Source organism: Calypte anna, chromosome 22 (assembly GCF_003957555.1).
Source record: "Calypte anna isolate BGI_N300 chromosome 22, bCalAnn1_v1.p, whole genome shotgun sequence".
Taxonomy (NCBI): domain Eukaryota; kingdom Metazoa; phylum Chordata; class Aves; order Apodiformes; family Trochilidae; genus Calypte; species Calypte anna.
Window position 1 is genome coordinate 533,491 of NC_044267.1, and position 19,465 is coordinate 552,955.

At 51.3% G+C, this 19,465-nt stretch overlaps 1 protein-coding gene across 2 annotated transcripts in view; it reads left to right on the forward strand.

Annotated features, from left to right (window-relative positions):
- Positions 1 to 13,993: 13,993 nt before the first annotated feature.
- The window catches only part of ZMAT4 (zinc finger matrin-type 4), a 47,327-nt gene continuing 41,855 nt past the window's right edge, over positions 13,994 to 19,465 (forward strand). Inside the window, exon 1 of one of the 2 annotated variants that reach the window (XM_030464173.1) lies at positions 13,994 to 14,127. The gene's annotated coding sequence lies outside the window, so the exon portion shown is untranslated. Of the gene's footprint in view, positions 14,128 to 15,062; positions 15,308 to 19,465 lie in introns of those variants that run through there. The other variant, XM_030464174.1, reaches the window with a different exon arrangement.

A 19,465-nucleotide genomic window follows, 5' to 3' on the forward strand; every position in this document is an offset into this window, starting at 1 on the left:
TGCAGCAGATTGTCCTGGGTTTGCCAGGTAGGTGCTGGAGGTTTTGGGATGAAATGGGAAGCAGAGAAGAGAGCAGCACACCCTGACTGCCACACTGCTGCCCCAGTCCATGTCTGCAGAGCCAGTCCCTGGTGTCTGACCAGGAGCAGCCTGGCTGTGGAGGTGCACGCAGGGCTCCTGACATTCCCTCTGTGCTGTTAGAGCCTGGGGAAGCACCTTCACATGGCCCTGGGCTGGCAGTGGGGCTGGGATCTGAAGCAGAAATGCCACCCCACCAGTGTCCTGCGTGGTGATGGACACCGGGATTACGCAGCGTGGCCGCGGCACGGAGCCAGGAGCTGTGCTTGCTCAGCAGAGAGCTTCATCCCCTGTCTCAGAAAATCTGTAAGAGGAAATTGGATTTAAAATTGTTCTGCCTGACGCCCGGGAGAGGCCCAGGAGTGGAGGAGGGCTGAGGGAGGGGTCACTCATCACCAGCTCATTATGGGCAGAAACTCAAAACCCGGGGGGGAGCTGTGCTCCCAGACAGCCCTCTGCAACGGGTCATCTGCACAAACTCCTCTGCAGCTTTGGCAGCTGTGAGTGTACACTGTGCTGTGCCCCAAAGCCATGTCCAAATCGGGATGTTTTTATTATTTTTAGCATTACTCACAAAGTATCCCCTATTTTCATCCTGCAGGACCAAATCTGAGGTGGTATTTACTTTTGGAGATGGAAACGCTGTTTCTGCAAGGTCTCTTGATAGATTTGGGTTGTATTTTCATTTGCATTTTTCATGTATAACTCGGTGTGTGAGTCATACAGTGAATGAACTTTGTGCTTGAGAGTGTGCATTGCCTGGGGGCAGGAATGTCCCTCACCGATATTCCCGTGGCCTGGATGTGATGAGAACAGGACTGGAGCTCCTGGCAGAGGGAATGGCAGGAGGGATGGATGCAGGATTGGTGTCCTCCTGGGGGTGGGAGGGATGCAGAGGGAAGAGGCAGAGCATTCACCTGGCAGCTCACCCTGGGTCCCCTCCCAGCAGTGTCAGCACCCTGCACCTGCAGGCACCCTGCCCTGGGGACTCCAGCTGAGGAGCTGCTTCTAGCAAGGAGTTTCCCTTTTCCCCCGGGGAGCATTCCCTTGCTCTGCCCCTGGAGTGCAACTGCTTATTTCCCAGAAGGAAGAAGCCACTTGCACTCTGGAGTCACCCTTGGTCCCTTCTCCCCACTGTCACCATTTGCAAATCAATGTGCTCTCCCTTGTGGGGTGAATTCAGAAAAGTCACATTTGCACTTGAATATCCGAATCACACATGGGCCAGCAGCTGACATCTCAATCCACTTCCAAGGCTCCTGCTCCAAACATTTAACTTTACCCTTGCCCAGATGTGCTTGCGTTTTATGTGCTGTGCATAAAAGGCAGAAATTGCACGGGGTGGAACGCGTTAGAATTGGCACTTTGGAAAACGCACACTCTGCTGGAATGTGCTAACATCCAGCTTGTACAGAAGGGCAATTAACTCTATTTATGTTCCTGAGACTGCAGCTAAAACTGGCTTCAGAAAGCAGCTCACTTACATTAAAGGGCTTTATAATCATTATGCTAAAGTATTTCTTTTGAAAACATTTTCAGTTTCTTAAACATTTAGGATATTTATAAAATATGGCACCAATTACTACATATTTCTTTATTCACACTGATTATACAACCTATAATTATACTTAAGCCTCTTATTTGTATATCATGGCAGCATTAAGCAAAGCTCTGTGATATGTCTGTGTGTTATTCTTTGCAAAAAGCAGAGGGCTGCAGCCCTCCACCTTCCTGTGGAGTGAACTGGGCTGTGTTGTTCTCCAGCAGCAGCACTCTGGGTGTCTGCCCTGGCAGAACAGGCAGGCTGAGGCTGGCAATTCATCATGACAGGTAATGTTTGGCTTCCTATTGTTTGGCCTCCAAACGCTGTGTTTACAGCCAGCTTCTCACAGCCATTTACTCGCAGGAAAATATTTTCCTGGGTGCCTTTTTCTTGCTGTAAAACACCCTCGGTGTTGGGATAATTGAAGTCTCTGGGGTCTATCACTAACACAGGTGGGGCGGGCTCTCTGGACAGAGGGAATATTCAGCAGTGGAAAACAACCCTGTGGGTTTCACCACGATTTTCCTGTGCGTGGCACTGCAGGGGTTAAGAGAGCAGAGCACTGACGTTTCAGTGCATAAAGAAATTCCCTGGCAGTGGATGAGGCTGGGATAAAGCTTTCCGTGTTACGCTTGACAGATGTGCAACAATAGACAATGGGTTAAAGTGGGGAGCCAGAAAAAGGGCTCAGGAGAAAGCTGCTGAGAATGACTGGCGTGGCCAGGAGAGCAAAGCCCTCCCATAACAGCATTTTTCTCCTGGATATAAATCTCAACTGACACACAAACACCAGGCTTCCAAGGTCTTCCCAAAGGTGGAATGTGCCTCATCAATAACCACACCCAAGGTGCAGAATCCCATCCATCACCTTTCTGCTGAGGTGTGAAATCCCCAACCTACAAGGCTGGGAGGACAGACTGACTTCCAGCTGGTGCTGCAGTCGGGGTGAAGCCACAGGAAGGGCCGGAGGAGGAGGAGGGCAGAGGATGCTGTTCTTGGTAGAAGCAATGGCCAGGGCGTGTGCCTGCAGCTTTCCTGATAAATCCTCTCTGCACGGGAAGCTGTGCCATTCGCTTGTTCTCCCTGACTGCTGGTGAAAGTTTTTGGTTGATAAACATGGCTTTGTAGCTCCTCACAGTGACTGTTCCCAGGTGGCAGTCTGGAATTCATACTGTGCTGGCGAGTTCCAAGCTATTGTTTCTCTGCTTGCCAGAACGGCTGTGTGAGCCCCAGCACAGCATGGGCCGGGGATTTTTGTTCTGTTTATGGCTATAAAGTTTTGCATTGTTTCTGCTGACCTCTGTGCTCAAAATACTTTTCCAATCTTGTGAAACTGGTGCTTTTCTTCTCAGAAAACAGGCAAGATCAAGCAGGCTGTATAAGGAGGAAACTGAAAACCAGTTTCATTTTTCCTCCCTGTTTTGCTTCTGCTCCACTCCGTGATGAAATAGTAAACCTGATGACAGATGAATACTCAGAGCAGATTGGTCCAACAGAGAACTTGAGTCGCTTCCAAAATCCCTATAATGTGTTTCCTAAACCACATTTTATCCTTGAAGCTCCTAAGTTTCTAAATACACTTTCTCAGCCACCCACAGTCACCTTACCTGTCTTACCTGGGGCTCTCTAAGGGCCCTTCTATGGCTCATTTGGCTCCTGCTGTGCATGTTTGGTACAGACTGAGATACTTCTGGAAGGGAGAAGGGCATCCTCAGTTCATGCAGGCAGGCACACAAATGCCCTTCCTCATCTGAACAAAGTCCTTGCTCCTTCAGGCAGATTAACTCAGCTTCAGCTGGGAACCCAGAGGTCCTGCTCTTTGATAAGAATCTCATAATACTCGAGCTGTTTCCTCAAAGGGAAAAAAAAAGTCCCTGGAAGGGACTTAATGGGGGGATACTTGTATCGTTTCTGTGCAAATATCAGATTACAGCCTAGAAACCAAATTGTCTGCAATTACATGGCTGAATTAAAGGGAAGACAGCAGCACATAAAATATGAACAAGCCTCATTGTTTGCCCCCAGATATTAACATTTATTCAGTTCAGTCTCAGAAAAGCACTCTTGTGTTGTCCAGAATGGTACAAAATTTGATCTGCTCCTGCTTTCAGCTTTGGGATGGAGTCCAAAATGAATTCCCTGCAGATCACCTTACTTTATGAATAAGAGGAGCTCCTCCTGCAGTACCTGCAGTGAGAAAAAAAGAGGAACACTGCTGGGGCTGCACACCGGGACTGAAAGTGATCTTGGAGCTTGGCGATGCCTGTTCCAGCCTGGCAGGGTGCAGACCAGATGCCTGGGTGATGGACGAGCTGCTTGGGGAATGGGCAGCACGCAGCTGGTGAACTGCAGTAAAGCAGAGAGCTCCAAACTACCTGGTTTATGGTCGACACTCCAAAATGCAATTTTCCCTGTTCGAGCCATAGAGGAGGAGAAATTCTCTAACAGCAGGAAAGCACAGGAGCAGTCAGATGTGTTTTGCCCTTAATTATTCTGCAGCTTTTGACTGGGGTCTCTTGTGCTGCTGGGACTTTGACGCTCAGAGCTCTGCTCAGCAGCCCCCCCACACACAGATCCTGCTGGAGGCATCTGTTTGAAGCAAAGAGACTGGAAACTTGATCTGTAACTTTACTGGTTTCTCATATCACTTTACAAGGCTGTCCTGGGGCACCGGGAGGGCTCGGGGGCAGTGCCGGGGGGCGGCTCCGCATCCCCCGGGCAGCGGCAGCTCAGAGGAGGAGCTGAGATTTTCCATCTTTTCCATCTTTTCCATTGCCTTAGGCTGTGGTGCCTCCTGCTGACAGGGCTGCGCTGGTGTGTGTGTGCGGGGGGGCTTCTGCGGACCCCTGGGCTCCGGGCAGCTCCTTTCTCCCTGGGCTCTGCAAGTGACGCTGCTCCGGGCGGAGCCACCCGGGGGGTCCGATCCTTAGGGAGTGTGTGGGGGGGGGGGTGGGGTGGCGGCTCTGCCCTCGCTCCCTACCCTGCAGTGTCGGGAAGGGCCATTCCCGGGTGCTGGAGTTGCGATTTGCGACGCGGAGCTGCCGCGGGGAGGCGCGTTTGTCTCGGGAACGGGCGGGATGGGGAGGACAGGAGAAGAGAGGAGCCCCCAGTCCTGTTCTCCTTCCCCTCGCTCCGTACCCCCTTCCCTCCTTGTCCTGTGCCCCCTCCTTTCCCCTTCCCTCGCCCCCCGGTGCGGGGAGCGGAGCGGATGCTGCAGCGGGACCTGTGAGCATCTCCTTGCCATCCCGACTGAGCTCTGCACCTTCAGAGTTGTCCTCTCTTCAACTTGGGGTCTTTCTTTGTTTTTATTATTATTTTCAGTTGCAGTTCTTGAGAGGATCTTGGTAGGATTAGGTTGCCTTAAACACTGCATTTTAAAAGTACAAACTCCACAAGCAGCTCGTTGTGTGTCCTCTTCCCGGGTAATGATGTCTGAAATCATTTGTGCTGAGTGCTCGGTGGTGCTGGTGAGAAATTGCTTTGAGTTTTGCACATCTCCGAGTTTGCAGTATCAGGTGCAGGAGGCAAAAGCTTCCATTCCGGTCCAATGAGGATGGTGCCTCTGTATGACATGGTCAATCTGGACACAGAAGCTGCTTCCTAATTCATTTCACTAATTGCTTGTGGCTGTTAAAGCTTTTTATACTTACAAAAAAGGTAAAAGTCAATTCAGAAATTGGTATCAGTCTCTGTGCTGGAAGAAATGGAGATGAGAAGACTTTTGATTTGTAATTTGTGGTCTAGTAAACTAATTAGGAAGGAACAAAAAATAATAGAAACTTTGCTGCTTTAATTCAACATCTAACAGAAAATCTGAGTTGGTGCCTTGAGCACTCCGTTCCTCTGAAGTCTCCTGGCTGTTCCTGTGATGTGAGGGGAATCCACAGATTGTGCCCAAGGCCTCTGCATCCCTGTGGCTGCCATCCCACTGCAGCAGCTGCTTTGGAGTGACCTCCAGCACCTCCTCATAGCCCGTTAGGATCAGCCCATCTGTTCCTCTAAAGCTTGATGTGTAGCTGGGATAAGGTGCTGCAGCATCCCTGCTCTGCCCATATTCCTTGGGGCAGCCATGAGTACAGACAGGAATAAAAGCTTGTGGTGTAGGTGTAGGGCACTGAATTACAACCCTGTGAGAAAAGAGGGGCCAGGCCCTGAGATGTGTTCTGATTTTGATCCTTAATTCATTCTCTGTGTTGTTTCTCCTTACCCCATCTCTGATACGAGCGTGCTCTTACTGGAGAACAGGCTATCACACCAGAAGTCATTAAGTTATGGGGTCTGCAGCAAGGCTTAATGACAATTTAAATTAGGAACCTGAGTTGTGGCATGGTAACACTAGAGTGAATGCTATAATTAGGAAGGCAGCAATTTGCCTGTGACCTTTTATTTCTGAAGTCTTTAAAATGACCCAGTCTCCTCTGCAGAGCTCCCTCTGTTAGAAGTTTCTCTCTAATTTGGGTCGTGCCTCTGCTGTTTTCAGGTGGCACAGCACAGAATCTGAATTGTGGTGGTTTTTTGTTGTGTTTTTTTTCAAAGTTAAAGTGTCTTTGAAATATGATTTTGCATCTAACACGGAATGTAATAAAAAGACTTTAAAGACCTGCTGACGCCTTGTGGAAAACTGAAAAACATTCTATTGAGAAACAATTCTGCCAGGCTGTCTTATCTGCTGTTCCCTTTGCTCATTTTTGATAGCAAGGGGCACTATAAATATACATAGTTATACATAAAAATGAGAAACCTTGGCAACCAAGTAGAAGGTTAGTTGTTTTTCTGGTGCTCATGCACTCCGGGCAGGTGGGTGAGGGGAGATGGCTCCTGGCATTTCATCTTTGCAGAGGCCATTTGCTGAGTGTTGGCCTGAAAGGGAGTCATGTAGCAGTGGATTATTTTTCCTAGATGTATTTGTCAACCTAAAAATAGTGGCAGTGGTTTCTGGGGCACTCTGACAAGGTCGCTGGTGGAACAGAGATGAAGTAATGGCTTCGGAGCTGGAGGACAGGAGCTGCCAGATGGTGGTGGGGGCTGAGCCCCTCTCGGCACCATGGCTTCCTGGGGAAGGTGTGAGGAACGCAGAGGTGAGAGGCTGTGGGATGCTGAGTTACCTCAAAGCTGTCCCAGGTGGTACTGACCCTCCACAGTGTCACACAAGCCTGCCCTGACCTGGCAGTGTCCCCTGCAAGGTGCTGGCAGGGCCATGCCCAGTGGGAGTGGGGGCTGCAGGGACCCTCTTCCTGGGCCAACACCCCAAACCCACAGCAGTTCCTTTACCCTGAGGCTGAAGGGTTTGCCTTGTGGAACTGGTAGAATTGCTAATGCCCTAAATTAGGCTCAACAAAGGGCAGGATCTGTGCTGCAAGAAGCAGCTCGTGTTGTTTCCAAGAGACTGGGGAAAATAACTTGTCCCTTGTCTCCTGGATGCCCTTGCACAGCCATGCTGTGTCCACAGGGCCCTTCTCAGCCTCCAGCACAGCGGGTGAAGAGTCCCAGGCATCCCAGGGAAGATGAGCTGTCTGCTCCTGCCACGTCGCTGGGGACCTGCAGATGGAAACTTTCAGTGCTGCAATTGCTGAACAGAGTGCTCCTTGGCTGTGAAGTTTCCTAGTAATTTTACCAGGCAGATTATGCACCTGTCATGTCCTCAGGAGAAAACATTTTTGCCATAGCTATCAAGCACTCAAAAAATGGAGTAGTGTTTTGGCAATAAAATACTCTACTCCCCTCTGAAACTACATCATGTTCATGCTGTCATAAATGGGAAACTTAAAATACAAAGTGCAACCTGGTGTTGCAAGAGATGCTTTCCTAGTGTTACTGATTTTTTTTTTTAAAGTTAGAGCCCTTTAACAAAAATTCTTTTTTGTTGCACTGTTAGCTTCCAGGTAAAAGATGAGGAGTGGTGCAGGGATCAGTCTTGCTGTGGCCTGGCTAGTGCAGGTGTGTGAAAAATGCTCCTTTGCAACAGGACAAAGCAAGCATCTGTTTACTAAATGAGGCAATCTAATTTAAAACCAAGGGATTGGTTTTTAACCATTGGGATGCTGATAAGAAAGGGATTTTTTGTATATTCAGAAGAGGTGGTTCTTTGAGGTGGTACAAACCACAGATACTGTTTACCTGGAAATGCAGCTCTCTGAGCAGCCATTCAAAACTGATAGGATTCCTTTAAGTAACTTGGAGTGGATAAGGTTTCCAGATGTGTCCAATTGAATATTAAGGAATGTTGTTTTTTGATTTGGTGCACTTGTGGCTTGATATTCCTTGGAATTGTGAACTGACTTGTGGGTATGTTCTATGCAGAGCAATCCAGCCATGCACTGGGGCAGTGGGTTCAGACCTCTGCAAGGTAACATTCCCTTGTCACTGACTAGTGGTATAATTAGAAAAGCCATTAATCCTTGCTCAGCAGTTCTAGAGACTATTTATAGCAAGGCAGAAAACCAGCACCCTGGCTGCTGGTTTAGGGGGGTGTGGGTATTCCTCCTGGTGCCATGAGTACCGTGAGGTCCAAAACAGAAACTGAAATTTGCTTCTGGGAGGGAAATCCCCTTTCTGGCTGTATGTGGACAGATGCAAACTGCCTGGTCTGACCAAGGTAGCTTTGTCCTGCCTGTGTCTCGTGGGACCTCCCAGCAGCCAGTGTAGAGCACAGGGCTGGAGCAGATCTCATCTGGGAACGGTAATGGATCGACTCAGCTCTCCTTTTCCTCAGTGTCCCTGGGGACAGGAATTGAAACCAATCAAAGTGGCCCTTCTGATCAATTAGCAGTGACAAACAGTACCTGACAGCCTGTTGTTAACTCGTGGCTTGGGACTGGGCTGGCTGTTTGCTGGTCCATGTCCATCTTGTCCTTGGAGCTGCAGGGCCCTGGTCCATGGGTTTAAATAATGCTGGGCAGCAGCAGCAGCAAACACCCTGAGCTCCTGATACCCAGGTGGGGCAGCAGTGCCTAGTGAGCTGCAGGCCAAGAAAGGGTGTTTATTTACAAGCTTCTCAGATGCAGCTCAGCCTGGGCTAAGGTCCATGTTTTCCCTCTGCAGAAGCCAACCTTCCTGCCAGCTTTCTGCTTGAGAGGTCACTCTCGGTGCCAGACCTGGGCTGCCCACCCCATGCCTCCCAGCACAGGGGCAGTTTTTGTGCTCACCTAAGAGGGGGTGAGAGGAACTCCAGACTTTCTGAAGTGTCAAAAAAGGGGGGTGCAGTGATGGACTGCTGGATGTAAACAGGGAGGTGACGGTGGGGGAGGTTGCAGGCAGTGACAGGGGTGGGTTTTGGTGGTGGCTGGGGAGCCTGTGACATTGTGCTGGGGTCAGCTGAGGTGGCAGAGCTCGGGAACCCTCCTATTGTCAGGTGAAACACTTCACTGGGCTTTGCCTAGCGAGGCACAAATTGCATGTCTGTGTGCTGGCAGCCAGGCATCAGGGTAACCACAGGGGAAATATGTCTCTGTCTGGGCTCACTGCATCTTCCACGCTTTGCTGGAAGATTTCTCAGAAGAAAGCACAAAATTATTTTAGCCTCCGAGATTAGTGGGCCAGGGCTCCCCCTCCTCTGGGATGGGACTAAAATCCCTTGAGGGGTCCTGGTGGGCAGCTGTACTCCCACCGTGTCGTCCGTGATTCAGCTTCCAGGATGTGTCGGGAAGGTGGGAGAGGACCTGTTGGAAACCTGGGGCCCCGCTGCTCTGCATCCGCGGGAAGTCCCCAGCTCTGCCTTTGGTTGACAAAAGCTGCGCTCAGGCTGCTCACCGCTGTGCCTGTGGTTTGCCTGGATGATAAAAGGTGACCTCGGAAATTGCATTTCCAAACATCTTCCCCTGTCTGTGAGCGATGGCATTGTTCCCAGTGTTTCAGGCTGGGACTGCCTGGGGCTCTTTGTTTAAGCTCCCTGGGTGCTGCAGTTCTTATGCATAGAGCTAAAGATGCTCTGCCAGAGCCTGAGATCCTGGAAGGCGGCTACAGTTCAGCCTTTTGTTATCCCGAGGATTAGAAACTGCAGTTGAGGATGAGCTAAGGAAATCAAAGTAACCTCTCTAGGGACATTCCGCAGGCATGTTTTAACAGTGCCACGGAGCCAGGGTCAGCCACTGGTTCAGGTTGCTGGCAGAAGGACCCCGAACGTCAGGGAAGCAGCACGGAGTGCTCTAGATATGCTCGGCAAACTTTGTTCTGTGGAAACCCCTCTGCTCTCAGGAACGGAGGAATCTAAAGGGCACCATGCCTCAGAAGAGAATCTGCATCGCTGCCATCTCCAAGGAGCCTCGGGCCCGGGGCAGGCTGGGTGCCTGCAGGGTGGGCAGTGCAGGGAAAAGGGAAAAGCCGGGAGTGGATGTGGAGCAGCAGGGCAGAGAGCGCCTCGTGTGGGGTGAGCATCAAGAATCTGGTCAAGGCACAGCGCTTCCTGATGGGAACTGCAGGGGCTCGTCTGGAGAGCCAGTGTGCTTGTTCTGGAGCACCACCAGCCATGTGTTTTCTTCCAGGGAGGTGCTCTCCTGCTGAAGGAGGTGGACAGTTCGGGTGAGGTTTGGCACATTGGCATCGCTGTGAATGGGCTCCTACCCTCTGCGTGGCCGGAGGGTTTCTGAACTCTGACACGAAGCTTGGCTGGAGCCTGCGTCTCCTTTCTCCAGACACTTGGAGCAGCTGCTGCTCCCCGAGGCTGCTGCTTTGGGCTCTGCATTAGTCTGTGGTCTCTGCTCTAGTCAGAACCAAGAATTAGGTTTGGGAGAGAAGTGGCAGCAGCTTCCACCTGCATTTGGCCTCCGGCACTCCTGGCACAGCAGCGAGCGCCAGCAGCTTTGTTTCTCCCACGTCTCTTTGGAAATGAGGTCCCAGTTCAGACAGAGTTTGCTGCAAGTATATCTCATAAACAATGTGTGGGTGACTGCCTTTGCCTACTGTTTCCTCTCCTCTTTGCTCCCCCATGGCTGCCAGCTCAGAATATGGAACGTGGATAGCACAGAATTGCCCAGGGGAGGGAAGGGAAATAGCAAACGCCGAGGGGAACACCAGATGTTGCTGCATTGCACAGTGGAGCATCATCTGTCCTCTGCTCAGAACTCACTCTGAATCTACAGGCTGGCATTGGATTAGTGGCATTACAGAACAGGTCTGGGATGGTGCTCTTTGTCCCCTGGACAACGTGGCATTTGCCATGTGTCGACTGTTTTACTGGAATAAGGTAGAAAGCAGATTTTTTTAAAGTACAGCTACGTCCAGCACTCCTCCTCTGTCCGACAAGGTGACCTACACCCTGCTAGTCCTGGTTGTGATGTGCTTGGGTGGATTTTGCCATGTCCTTTGCCACGCTCTGGTGTGCAGGCACTGAGCTGTGATTGCATAGAGGAGCTGAGCCCACCTGGGCCTTGGGAAATACACAAGTACTGATTTTACTCTTATTTTCCTTCCATGCAGTGCCTTTGCCATGCCCTTTGGCCTGTGTGGTGCATGGTAATGGAGAAAATGGTTCTGAAGACCATAAGTTTCTTCCTCCCTTGGAGGAAGGGGGGCAAGTTGAGCTTTTGCACCAAGGGCAGATCACTGCTCCTGCAGGGTCCAGTTCTCATTCATCCTCTGCCTGTATCATACCACAAGTTGCACTTCTTGCCATAGTGCTAATGTGTGGTATGAGCATGAAGCAGAACCAAAGCAATGGCACAGCAAAGCAACATGGAGCTGTGCCTACAGCTGTAACAAAATTCTTGCTTATTTTGGGAGATTTTTATAATTATTCACTGAGCTCTCCAGTGCCTCGGGAGCTGGATGTCATGGCAAAGCAGTGGATTAGTTGCAGACAATCAGACCCAGGTTTCACTGGGGAAAATCTGGTTTCCATGAAGGTGAAAGCCCAGAGTGGAGCATCCCAGTGCCCAGCCCACACGGAGCATCCTGCCTCCCCACTGTATCCCAGCTCTGTATCCCCCCTCACCCTCCTGCTCCAGGACTGCCCCTCATCCCTGACTGTGTGAGGGAGACCAGCTGGGGGTGCTGGAAGAGCAAGAGGCTCGTCCTCTCTGGTGAGAGGAAGGGGTAGGGTGTGGGGTTTATTCACACACCTCGAGGCTGTGCCTCTCCCTTCTCTGGGATTTTTGCATTTGTGTTGTCCATCTCTTTAGGCTGCTCAGCACTGCAAAGGTTGCTGCAGGACTTCAGGTGACTGCACCAGTCTGGAACCATGAAATGCCAAGTGTGCTTTAAGCGTTCTTTAGCCTGGACCATCACCACTATGTTTGAGATACCAAAGCAAGTGAGAATATTGAAGGGTCGAGTCATGAGTTCTTATATTTTGGGTGCACTGAGATGGTGGTGGATCCACCTGAAAGAAGCAATTGATGGGTACAAGCTTCATGTCTCAGGATGCCAGGGCAGTTGTCTGGATCTCCTACTTCAAAGAGGCACTGATGGGGCAGCACAGGCTGTCCAGAGCCTCTCCTGGGAGGAACCAGCCCCAGTTTGGGCTCTGTTTTGTTCTGTGGCTGCTCTAATCTCCCCTTCATTGGAGATTAAGATGTTAAAGAGCTTTTGAAAATGATCAAACCCTTCAGCTTCACCACTGTGATTAATCAATCACAGCTGCTGCTTTACAGCTCCATGTTTTGGTGTGATTCAGGTTGTTCCAGTTATCCCAGCTCAGGGAACACATTCCTGAGCCCTGGCAGGGTGTGGGGAATGGAGCAAAAGCTGAATTTTCCAGTGCTGCACTTTGTTCAAAGCCAAGGCTGCCCAAGTCTAGTGGGAAGAGCCGTGGGGCAGCCTGTTTGTTTAGTATGAAGGAGGGCAGGAATTAATTACTCATTCTTGCCATTATTTTCTGCAAAAGAGAGTTCTGCTCAGAGGCATTTTTGTCCAGGGAGCCTTGTGTGGGCCCTCCAAAGCTTTGCTGAACTGGCACATTGAACCAGCACTGCAGGGACACTGCCAGGCCCCAGGGACACCTCATGTCCCTTTCTGGTGCCTAGGCAGCATCCCAAAGTGCTTACAGAGTCAAGGAGTCCCAGATGGACATAAATAAAGGCAGGTAGTGCTCTGTGACAGGGGGTGAGGGTGCTGGATGGTGAGAGGTGAAAAAATGTAAAGGATTCATTAATTTTTAAGTTATTTCCAGCAATTCTTGTGCTGATGCTGCCATTACCAGGGATCATGGGATGCTCCTAGAAATTATATAATCCTAAAAAAACCTCCCCAAAAACGTAAGGAAGATATTTAAGAAATATCTCTTTCCTGAATGGCAGCTGCATCATTGCAAATATTGTCTGATCTTCCCTTCTTAGCACTTCAGTATCTGAGGCTCCAGGTAGCAGCTCGAAGGAGGGAGGTTTTGTCAATTTTTGAGGCTTAAATGCTCCTTAGCAGTTTTGTGGGGTTTTTTTACAGCCAGAGAAACAAGTATGATCATGAAGCATCACAGCTCAGGTCCTTTGTAAAACTGCTGTTAAGCATATTAAGCTGGAAATGGAAAAATTGCTGTTGGAGTCTTTTCTTTGTTACACTTGGGTGATGGAGGATGATGTAAAGTCCATCTCACCTCCAGGGTGAAGGTCTAGATAACCAGTAACACCAGTGCAGCAGTGTGGCTCGGACTGTCTGCAAAGCCTGGTTACTAGAAGCAAATCAATCACAATAGATAGTACTGGATTCCAGAGAGAGAAGAGTGGTTTGTTTGCAGCCTGGCTGTGCATTACAGACTCCTGGGCATGTGTGTGTGGGGCTGTACTGGGGATTTTATCCTCATCCTGTATGGTTTGCAGGGGTCTGCATCACCCCCATTTCTCCTTACCCTGTTTATTGTCTTGCTCTCCACTGCTCTGCCCCTGGGCACTGGTTCAGTGGCTTCTGCATCCCTTCAGTCCCACCTAAGAGATGCTATGGCTGCCCTGAAGATGAACCCATCCCATTCCCTCTGGTATCTGCTCTCTCCTGGCCACTTTTTTCAGGAAGCTGTTCCCAGCCTTTATCCCCGCACGGGCTCTTGTCTTCCTCCAGCCCTGGGTGCTGCACAGGGGGTGTATGCAGCCCAGGGGGTGCTCCCTCATAAACCCAGGGTATGAAAATAAGTGCATCACGTGCAAAAGTATTAATCTAGAAGTAAATAAGTTCCCCCTGGAGCCTCTGATATCCTCCACAGCCTCTCAGCCCCTTGCACATCTGTTTTCACAGTGGAAAGATCCTTCCCGAGGGCTCCGGATCGGGCCGTGCCGGTCCTGGGGGGGATCTTGCCGGTGGCAGGGGCTGGATGCGGAGGGAGCGGCGGGGGCCGCGCAGCCCTTGCAGAGCCCGGCAGAGCCAATCGCTGCTGCCAGGGGTGGAGCTGGAGACAGCGGAGCATCCCCGGCGCCTGCCCGGCACAGTTGGCCGGGGCTGCTGAAGAAAAGGAGGGGAGGGGAGAGCCGAGCCGTGCTCTGGGTAGGGGGGGAGCCGTGCTGGCAGCTCTGGTGGGCGCCTTCCCCGGAGCATCGCTGGAGCAGCTCGGCCGGTCCCGGCGCGCCCGCCCGCCCGGTGACACCAAGGTACCGACCGGCTGGCGGCTGGGATCTGTTGATTGGAGTTGGAGGAAAGTTTTGGGGGAAATGGGCGCCGTTCGGGAGCAGGGGTGGTGGGAGGGGATCCGTTGCGCTCGCCAGGATCAGCTGCCAGGGGCGGCGAGGCTCGGGGAGGGGGGGAATTTGGTGCCACCAGTGCCGATGCGGAGGGGACAGCCCATGCTCGGGTGTCCGAACCCGCTGTGCCACCCCCGGACCCGCGGCGGGGTTTAGGGTTGACCAGCGGTCCTCTGTGCCAGCGATCCAGCCCCCTGCCAGGCGCTGGGACATTTTCCCCATGGAGATTTTCCTGGTAGCTGCATCCACCTGTGAGCGGCTGGCAGAGCCGGGCAGGGCCTGGTTTCCCCCCGCCCCTGCCCACCCCCTTTTCCTGAGGGGCAGCCCCTGTGCCCGGCGGTCTGGGGGCACTCGGGGTGCTTGTACTGACTGGAGTTTGCGCAGGCGTCCCCACAGCCCAGGGTGGGAGAGGGAGCTCCCAGGGCTGCGGGATGCGGGCACGGATGTCTGCAGATGCAGGAAAACAAGCTCTGTTGTCTCGGTTCGGGAAGTTTGGAGAACTTCCCAAGTCAGCACTGCTTAGAGAGCAGAAGCACGTTCCCCGGGAGGCAGCTGAGCTCAGGGGGCTGGGGCTGCTGTCCTGGGGACAGCCCTGGCCCGGATCTCTGCAGCATCCGCGGGGAAAGCGGCTGCCGACTGCGCGCTGCTCCTTCCCGCCTCGGGAATGTCGGGATGAGCATCTCGGAGGGGCTGCCCCAACCCACGTGTTGCGCCGGGGTCACCCATAGGGCTGAGAGCCTCAGCCAAAGCTGTCCCGTTTGCCACACCAGCGGGATGACTGCTGGGCTGGGCTGCGTGAAAGATCTCCGGTAACTGACCCTTCCTGTATCCACTGCTTAGTGGTACCAGACCTGGGCCCCTTGATTCCTGGTGTTAAATGTTCTCTGGGCATCCACATGCTCTGTTTGCCCTCCTATGATGTGGGACTCACCTTAGCGTGCAGCACTGGGTGAGGAACAAGCTTTGAAAAGCCCTGAGAAGACAGTTTAAAATCAGCAGTTTGGATTTTCAGCATGAGGTTGTGCTGCTGGCTCTCAGGAGCACATCCAATCCATCTGCAGAACACAGCCACCCGTCTCTGGAATGAGAGGTGAGCCTGGGGGAGCAGGGGGCTGCTGCTGGAGGGGGCAGGGTGCTGGGCAGAGAGGTTTCAGCTTTGGGGCTGTAATCTTTCCACAAGAAAGGGACAGTGACCTGGAACATTTCCTGACACTTCTTGCACTGTGCTGTGGGGTGGGGAATGGTGGGGACTCGATAAACAATATTGTGAGAGGTATTTTGATAAAGGTTGCTAGACAGTGACTCATCTACTGTAGGAAGGGACAGGAGGGAGGGGCAGCACAGGAGCTTTCTAGAGACAAAATGGGTCTTTCCTCCTGATTTTATCAGAAACCTGAAAGAAGGAATCCTTTCTTGCTCCCAGAGCAGTGTAGACCTATTGATTATAAACCCCCTAATCCTAGTGACCTGCACCTGCTCTATCCTTCCCTGCTCCCTTTCCCTAGGAGGATCCTGCCTTCTGGCCACATCCTGGGGTGGGAACTGTTCCAAAATTCAGACTGATGTCCAGCCTTCCCCCTCCCTGATTGATTTTATCTGATCATTCATAGTAACTTGTGAGTCACTCCAAATAAACAGTCCTTGTCTATACACAGCAGTTCACAGGGTATTTCTTTGTGTACCCAGCTGACCTGGGTGTACACGTTTCAGAAGACACTTCTGTTTGGCTCTGAGATGCCCTGTCTTAATTTGCCTCCTGCATCCAGCCTTCTCTGCCCTCTCCTGTTTTGCTGATACTTCTCTGGATCTGGTTTATTTCCTGCTTCCAGTTTGCAAAGGAATTGATGCAGCCAGTTGTCCCTTGCTGATCAAACACTTTACTCCCTGTGAGCAGCCCAGCTTTCTCTTTCTGGGGCTTTAGGGCTTGGCTCTGCACTACCTAACTCCTCCTCTTCATGCCTGGAGGTTTACCTGGTAACACTGCTGGGGCTCCAGAAGCCCCTCAGAATCCATTGCAAGGACTGAGAAGGGCTCCTGGGGCTGATCCTGGCACCGGTGGCCCTGGTGCTGTCAGATCTGGGTGTCAGGCTTTATCTGGGTTAAGCTGCCAAGAGGTGTGACTTGGGATCCAGAACTGGTTGGAGAGATCAGAACTGGGCCAATTTCTAGGCCAAAGAGGGCCTTCTGGTGTTCCCACGTGTGGGTTTGCTTACAGAAATGGATGAAGGTCAAGGCTCCCCCCTCACCCTGTGGCACAGGTGCCTTCCTCCCCCCCATGGCTGCTGTGCAACTCTGAACTTGCAGATGAGTCTGGAGGGTCACTGGATGGATGGGGTGCTGCACCTTCACCCCTTCGTTTCAGCTCTCCTGTAATTTCTCGGGTGCTTTGCTGGCACAACACTTGATGGCCCCTGCCCACCACGTTCCTTTTCAGACTGGCTGGAGTGGCCAGTGGAGAGGCCAACCTGGCTAGCAGGTCCTGGGGCACGTCTGTCACTCTGGGCTGCCAAAAGCTCCTTGTGCCCTGTCCAGATGCAGCCTCGACTGATCCCAGGGAATCCTGCAGTGTACAGGAGCAGTCTGGTTAAGTGAGAGCTTATCCATGGGCACATAACGTGTGCAAGTTTAGAAAGTCAAAGCATTAAGTACGTATAATTCTGAGCTGTGGCTTTTGTGGGAGTTGTGTATAGGAAAACAAAGTGTTTTCTAGGGTCACTCCTGCTCTGCTGTCTGCTGATGGTGGCTCAGCCTGGCTGTTGCACAAGAGCATTTGGGTCCTTGTGTTCCTGGTCACCTTGCAACAGACACAGGCAGTGATTTCTGAGCTCCCTGCCTTTGCACCTCCTTCTGCTGACAGTTGCATTTCTCCTCGGCTTGGAGGTGTGAATGCTTCTACCTGCCACCACCTTCTGCTCCTGCAGAGCAGGAGATGGCATTTTGCAGGGAACCAGGGGGGAGCCATGCCATCCACTTCTTCATTTATTAATTAGAAAGAAATAAAGTTGCAGAGAGATCAGATTTTGAGAAAGACCCAGAGTTCCAAAATGCTCCCAGAGGATAGATCTCTAATTGCTCTTTAATTGCATTAGAGTTTAATTTGTTGTTGTTTTTACTGTAATGTTCCCATTTTTCTCAATGCTTTGCTTTGTTCCATTAACCAGAAATGGCTAGAGATGAATATTCTTAATATTAAAACTTGCCTGTTGTTCCATGCTTGACAGCTTTAATGTGCTGGCAGGGGTTGCTGGTGGCTTTGCCCGCGCTGGCTGCCAGACCCCTGGTGCAGGGGGCATTCAGAGGGTGTGAGGTTTGAGCAGGGAGGTTGTGTGAGACTTTGCAGATCTGGTGAGCCCAAATCATGGGCCTGGCTGCAGTTGGCTGTGCTGGAGGTCACTGTCTGTGCAGCACAGGGGTGGCCGGGGTGGATGCAGGGTGCAGAGGAGCTGGGGGTTGTGTTGGGAGGGAGAAGATGCTCCTGTGGGTTGCCAATGGTTTGCCCTGGAGCTGGGCATTGCTTTCAGAGGGGGGTGGTTGCTCTCTTTCCAGGACCCGACAAAAAGCTGAGCTGAGCTCGCCCCAGAGCAGCTCACGGGCAGCAGCACTTCAAAGGGCTCGTTTAATCCATTTCTCCAGAGCGTGGAGGGGGAGCAGGTCTGGAAATGCAGCTGGGGAGCTTCAAAAGGGGCTTTCAGGAGCTTCATTTGGAAAGCCGTGGGGGAGAAGAATATTTCTTCTCTTAATTCCAAAGCAGAAATACATTAATTTTGTCTTGTTAAAGGGCAAATGGGGTAGAAGATGTAGTTAAGCTTGAACCTGCTTCTTGCCAGTACGTGTTTGTTGGCGAAACAAATCTGCAAGGCAGGAGAGTATAAATAAAGCTTTTCAGTAAATCAGCTTCTGTGCTGGAGGCCCTGGAGGTGTCACCTGTCTCCCTCTTTGATCTACTTATACATCGTGTACATATTACGTGTGTGGGTATGACACAGGGTCCCTGAGCAAGGCCCTGGCTGTCCATGAGCTGCGGGTGATGGAGCTGCACACATGGCTCTCAGAAAGCATCTCTGAGTGCTAGGAGGTGCAAGGAACAGCACAGTGAGCTTAAAACTGCTCCTAAATCTGATCCAGCTGCTTAAAAACAGTGGGTGGACTTAGTGGCAAAGCGAGACATTGGTATTTAAAGCTGTCTTGAGGGATACAGCCACAGACATGACACCCAGCAGCTAGCTGTGAACGAGACACACACACTGGTTTCAGAATCTTCTAAAGCAAATGGAAAAGCTCTGAGCTCTGGGTCTGAAGCACCTGGACTGGCTTGTCAGAGACCCCAGGAACATTATGGAATTGAACACCCACTGTTTTTGAAGCTGTAAATTAATCACTTAAAACTCCCGGTGTAGGAGAGGCCGTGCAAGCTCCCCTGTTATTTGAAATACAATAAGTCCATGTGAGCTGAGCAGACGTTTGTGTGGCCTCTGTGCCCAGCAGAGGAGTGGGGCTGGCCTGGTGGGTTCAGTCTGGATCAAGGTGCTGCTTGGAAATGACCCAATGTCTCTGGCTGTGCTCTGGGGGTTTCACCTGCTCTGGACTCTCTCACCTCCTCTTTGGGCTTTAGAGAGTCCTGGCTTCAGGGATGGCTTGTGGGGCAGAGACACTGGGTTTAGCTTGACTTCAGATGAAAACTAATTATTCACTTTTGTGTTTTCTGCTCTACAGCATCACTGGTGAATGCATCAAGATGATAACTGTGGGTCCAACTGCTCATAAATACTGGGTGATTATACAAGTTTATGACAGTTACTTCCTGCCACCAGAGATGCTTCATGATACTGCTAATTGTAGCAATAATTAATCTGTCTAACTTTCGAGCTCAGGACTGTAGTTCACAGGAGTCTGGTGGGGTGGGAGCCATGCAGGGTGTGGGTACCTGTGATTTTCTCTCTTTGTCAGATGTTTTCACTGCCATTTCCTCGAGCTGTGCTGATGTGAAGGCAGAGGGATGTGAGGAGCTGCATTGCAGAACACGGCTCTGAAACTGGGCAAGAAATGTCATTGCAAGGCAGGAAGGAGCTGAATTCTTGGTGTCACCTATAGTTATCTTCACTAATTTGTATTTATGAAACTCTTCAGGAGTCCCAGAGTCTCTTTATGCAGTGCAGGATGTGTCAGGCCTTACCAAGCTCAGTTGGTGTTTGTGCTGAGGAGGCCATGGGGATGTTTGGATCATCTCAGCAGTCAGCCCCACTGCACT